Source organism: Mus musculus, chromosome 14, assembly GCF_000001635.26.
Source record: "Mus musculus strain C57BL/6J chromosome 14, GRCm38.p6 C57BL/6J".
NCBI lineage: Eukaryota > Metazoa > Chordata > Mammalia > Rodentia > Muridae > Mus > Mus musculus.
In genome coordinates, this window is record NC_000080.6 from 45,707,919 (window position 1) to 45,714,046 (window position 6,128).

General features: G+C 39.8%; 1 pseudogene; it reads left to right on the forward strand.

Annotated features, from left to right (window-relative positions):
• The first annotated feature begins 5,427 nt into the window (after positions 1-5,427).
• On the forward strand, positions 5,428-5,908 carry Gm7206 (annotated as a pseudogene).
• The last annotated feature ends 220 nt before the right edge of the window (positions 5,909-6,128 follow it).

A 6,128-nucleotide genomic window follows, 5' to 3' on the forward strand; every position in this document is an offset into this window, starting at 1 on the left:
CCATTCTTTTTATATGGGGCAGCCAGTATAGAGAAGGCACTGGAGAATTTGAGCTAAATTTCTCAATAACTTGACCATCAATATCGGTCTTATAGTATCTCCCCTCGCCTTATCATTTATACTGATATCCTGATATCCTGATATAGGGTGTATAACGTGAAAAACAAAAGTCAAACAGTACTGGCTCGTTATTAGAGTTCCATTCAGACATTAGTAACCAATCCAGCATCACATGAACAAAATGTATCCCAGAGCAAGGCATCTAAAGTTCTCAAGCTTCCATTCAGGCAGATCAGGTTTCAAAAGCAGGAATGAGCTAAGCATTTTGTGGCTTCTCCCCTTAGGCATCTGATGGAAGTGAGCTACGACACAATATTGTGGCTTGCTCTGAGCTTCTTTCAAAGTATTAATGTAATATTGAATTTTCCTCATTGTATAGCCCTTTATTTATTCTGTTACTCTTTAGCTACAACTCTTCCTTCTTGGAGATGTTAGATTGATCCAGTAAGTTGATCTACAGTGCAGGCAGCAATATTACTTTAATAACCACCTCCCATTAGTTGACCCTATTCATTAGAGTTTGTTTATTCTTTCTAGCATGGGGCAGGCAATATAGTTGTATTTATGGCCACTGGTAGCAAATTCAAACTCAATTTCATCTTTGGTACCACTAAGATTTTATTACTTATTGATTGCTACATAATCTGAAGATAAATGACAGTATGTATATTATTTTATAATTATAGATCTGTGTGCTTCTTTTGTTAGCATCCCATTTAGATTCAAGATAGTCGATTCTTATTTGCCTTCTGAGAAAAATCAATAATACCCCTCACTGGTTAGGCTCTAGGGCCTTATCGAGACTCTCTCTTACAGCTCATGAGTATCAGCCAGGACTTGTGGCTCTGTTCTCATGAAGTGCACAGATGACTGTCCCTTTGTCATTTTCTAAAGGTGAATTCTAGAAGGCAAACACCCTATCCATTTATTGCTTCATGTGAGAAAGGCACATGGTTTCCAAACAAAAGGTGTAGTTGCTTGGTGTGCTTTGAGGTTGGACCTGAGTTGTTCAAAGGTGATTTGTGTCTTGTTTTTGAGAGAGTATAAACTGGTTTAAAACTTCCCCAAACTAGTAGTAAGAAGTAATTAGAAGATTCCTGGGTTTTACTTCTACCACATGTCATGTGTTTCTAATTTTTCTGGAGTGGTCCGCCACCATGTGATCTAACAAAGTTATGGGAAGACAAACTACTCTCCTATTATCCTAAGCATCAACTAGCCCTGGATTGCCTCCTCATCGTAAGAGTATTTATTTTTTGTTTTTATGTTTTTTATGTGAGAGATCTAGACGGGTCCTTAGTGCTTAATTCACTTCCTTGAGCTTTATCAAGCAGCAATTGTTTATTATGGTCTCTTGACTCGGTGATCAAACCTGCTGGTCTTGTCTGAGGGTAGCAGATCACTATGTTGGTTTAGCTGGTTCAGCTGTTGCTTGGTGTGGTGGTACATGCTTGTAGCCCTGGGTCAGGGATGAATCTCTGAGGCTCACTGCTTAGCTATCTATTTTAGCCTAATGGGTGAGCCCCAACTAAGTGATAGACCCTGCTTGAAAAACGAAGGCAGACAGTTCCCAAAGAACCACACCCGAGGTTAACCTAAATGCTCCATTAAGGTTGAACACTCAACAGTCACTTTTCTTGGCAATTTGACCAATTCTGAGCCTGTAACATTGACTGCTGCCTGTCTGACCAAGGTTGAGAGCAGCTCTAGTCTATCTATGCTTACGCCTTCATGAATATCCCTATTTTTAACTCTACTTCTTCAGTTTAGATCTTACGGTGAAGCCTTTGATCCATTTGGAGTTGACTTATGTTTAAGGTGCATCTCATCTCAATCTTCTACATGAAGATATTCCATCTGCTCAGCACTGTTTGTTGAGGATGCTGTCGTTTCTCCAATGTATGCTTTTGGAATCTTGGTCAAATGTCAGGCAGTTGTATTTTCCTGGATTTGAATCTGAGTCTTCTATTCTGTTCTATTGGTCTATGTGTCTGTGTATTGATACTAGGCCATCTTTATTATTCTATCTCCTTAGTATAACTTGAAGTCTGGTGGTTCCTCTGCAATAGCATTTGTTTTTGCTCAGGATTGTTATAGCTATCAGGGTTTTGGTTTGGTTTGGTTTGGTTTTGCTTTAATATGAAGTTTAAGATCTTTAAATTTTTTTCATTATTATTTTTGTCTGTCTGTGTGTTGTTTTGAGACAGAATTTTTCACTGTAATCTTGGCTGTCCTGGAACTCACTCTGTAAAGCAGGGTGGCCTTGAGCTCAGAGATCCTGCTGCATTTGCCTCCTGAGTGCTGGGATTAAAGGTGTGTGCCACGGCCTGGCTGTTTCTTCTATTTCTGTGAAGGATGTCACTGGAACTTTATTAGAATTGCATGAATCTGTAGATAGTTTTTGGTAAAATCACTACCTTTACAATACTGATTCTTCTAACTCATGATCATGGGCAAGTTTCCCATTTTCAAGTGTCTATTCGGTTTCTTTCTTTTGGTATTTTTATAGAGGTATTGGTCAGGCTTTACTTAAAGGTATTTTATTATTTCTTGAGACTATTCTGAATGGAGTTGTTTGCATTATTTCTTCCTCAGTATGTTTGCTTTTGGTAAATAGACAATCTACTGGTTTTTGGATGTTGACTTTGTATCCTGCTGCTTGCTGAAATGTTTATCAGTCCTAAAAGTTTTCCAGTGGATGCTTTAGGGTTTCTTAGGTGGAATTGCATCACTTGAAATTAGAGATACTCTGACTTCTCCTTTCCTAATTAGACCCTTTTTATTTATTTCTCCTGTCTTGCTGCTCTAGTTAAGACTTCCAGCTCTATATTAAATGAGAGTGGAGAAAGTAGACACATTGTCTAGTCTCTGAATCTAATAGAAATGCTTGTGTTTCCCTTCATTTATTGTAATGATGGCTGTAAGTTTTTAATAACAGACTTTTTTAAAAATGAAGTGAAGATATATTTCTTTTATTCTGAGTTACTGCAGAACTTTTAACATGAAGGGAGTTGAATTTTACCAAATCTGCCCCCCTCTTTGTACATCTGTTGATATGACCATATAATTTCTGTTCTTGAGCTCATATGTAGGCATAGTTTTTTTTATACACTGTGTAAAGTTTACCCTTGTATTATTCAAATGCTGATTTCTCTGTCCTAATATCTCGTTTGAATGGGACAGGGCATTGTAATGCTTATACCAAAAATCACCTGTGTTAAGTTTGTGTAAACAGTTCTTACCGTATATTCTTGGATTTGGAGGTACGAGGAAGGGGTCTGGAGAGAGATCATGGAAATACACCTGAAGCTCAGAGCCAGATGAGTAATAATATGCAAGTATAATGGGGTGGGTCTGGGAGGTAACCAGATTAGCATAGAAAGATAATTTAACTGCTCAGCTATTGAGGTGTAGTTTTAATTAACTATTGGTTTGCCTGTGTAACTACTGGGGAATAACATAAAGCATACATGTGCAGCCACCAGTTTAATTCGTTGTTAACATTTATATTGAGAATAATTCATTTATTCATATGTATATCATTTATAATATTTACTGATTTACTGATGTATACAGAACCACCCATGGATCTCTAACTTGATCACAGTGTATGATTTTTTTTGATATGTTCCTGAATTTAGTTTGCATCTCTAAGACTTTAATACCCTTGTCTTAAAGTTCTTTATCAAGTACACCAATTCTTAATTATTATGTTACAATATTTATCTAATATTAACCAAGCTACCCTCTAATTGGAAGGTTTACATTCTATCCCAAAGCGAAGCCCTATAAATACCCTCACTTTGCCTACTGCTCTGAGATTATTGTTTCACTACTACAGTGGCGCCCTAGACTACAGGAAACCCTTAACTCAGCCTTTCCTAACCAACTTGATTATCTTGTGGTGTTGGGCAATTGAACTCAGGGCATTCTTTCTAGGCGCATTCTTTACCAATGAGTTATACCCCTAGCCCAATGGATTATGTTACTGATGTTTGGCGGGAATGAGTATTGAGTACTATACAACATTGGTATCACACAGACCCCTGACAATTTAATATGTTGGCTCTGTCACTGACCAGGTTCTACGAACTCTAGATGCCAGTGTGCGGGGAAGGTTTGGGAGGACCACAGGCGGAAAGCTGAGGTGGAGAAGTCTAGTAGATACCATAGTGTTTGGGACAGAATCTATCAACTTCTGTAGAATAAATATTTCTGTATTAAAACCCTTATTTATCTATTTGTGTGTGTGTGTGTGTGTGTGTGTGTGTGTGTGTGTGTGCGCACGCGCACGCATGTGTGTAGGTCAGAGGAAATCTCTGTGGAGGTGGTTTTCTCCTTTGACCTTTACACAGGTTCTGGGGACTGAATCAGCTCACCAGGCTTGCTCAATGAGTACCTTTACCAACGGGCTGTATTGCTAACACAACATTTCGCTATTCTAACAGTTGGTTAGAATGTAGTGGGTTCCCATCACGTATCAGTGCTTGGTGAAATGATCAGGAAGACCAGAAGGAAACAGGATGACTCCTGGATGCCACTGTGGATAAATTGGTATTCCAGGGTTTCTATGTACTTGTATCTGGATGCCTTCCCAATTTCTATACCCCCCCAAGACTTAAAGACAGCTCTGGGGAAATGGGACATCAAAGCAGTTAAGATTAAGTTTTTGCCACTTTGTGAATAGGAATTCAATGTAGATATAAATATCTATTTCTAAGGAAATAAAATTAACCTTTTTGAGTGATAAGATTCAAAAACACTTTTTACATTCAAATTGTCCCAATAAGATTTAGTGGTCTGTCACACGTATTAATATATCCATAAATTTAACAATAATCAATTTCATTCCTGTAGGGGGTAGTTCTGATGCTTTGATCAGGAATAAATGCTGAAGGTCCTGTCACCCAACTGGTTCTTGATTGATCAATAAAGATGCTAGCGGCTAATGACTGGTAGGAAGAGGCAGGAGTTCATTTTCCTGCAGGCAGGCTAAGAGATGCAGGAGGAGGAAAAGAGTTTCAGAGAGAGGAATAGTCATCAGCCATGTGAGATTTCAGGCAGAGTGGTCATCGGCCGTTTCCCCTGACTTGACTTGGGGTAGCAGGCAGGAGATTAGAAACATAACTAAGTTGAGGGCAGAATTAGAGATGTTCTGTTACCCCACCATTTGTCAACCCGGAGCCTTTTCTTCTTCTTCCCAAGGAGACTCAGCTCCACGTTGATGTGATTGAAGTCCCTCCGCAGAGTCCCCCTGGGGCCCTTCACAATGACTGTGCGCCCCTTCAGAGTGATTTCGACATTCTCTGGAATGTCCACAGTCTGATTGCTGAGAATGGTCTTCATCCTCGCAGTAGATGGGGCCCCACCGTCAGGACCATCTGCAGTCATGTTCAGAACATGATCAAAGGTGTCATGCTGGGCTTCCGATACAAGATGCGGTCTGTGTACGCTCACTTCCCCATCAACGTCGTCATCCAGGAGAATGGCTCTTTGGTTGAAATCCGAAATTTCTTGGGTGAAAAATACATCCGCAGGGTTCGGATGAGGACAGGTGTGGCTTGTTCTGTCTCTCAAGCCCAGAAGGATGAGTTAATCCTTGAAGGAAATGACATTGAACTTGTTTCAAATTCAGCTGCCCTGATTCAGCAAGCCACAACAGTTAAAAACAAGGATATCAGGAAGTTTTTGGACGGCATCTATGTGTCTGAGAAGGGAACTGTGCAGCAGCAGGCTGACGAGTGAGGAGGCCTCAGTTCCTGGCCCCAGAAACGAGATCCTGACCACAAGAACAATTTGGGCTCTTTTGGGAGAATAAAAGACTTATATATTGAAAAAAAAAAAAAAAGAATTAGAGATGTTGAGCTGGGAGTGAAGGTAAAGGCACATTAGCCACACAAGGCTTAGGAGTGCCTGACCATTGAGCTAAAAACCATATTAAAAATAAGCTAATGTGAATGTGTGTGTGTGTGTGTGTGTGTGGTGCATGTATGTAAGTCAGTCTCCTTCTGTGGCTTTCCCCTTAGTACCTTGAGCCAGGATCTTTCAGTGACCCAGAAGTCCACTCT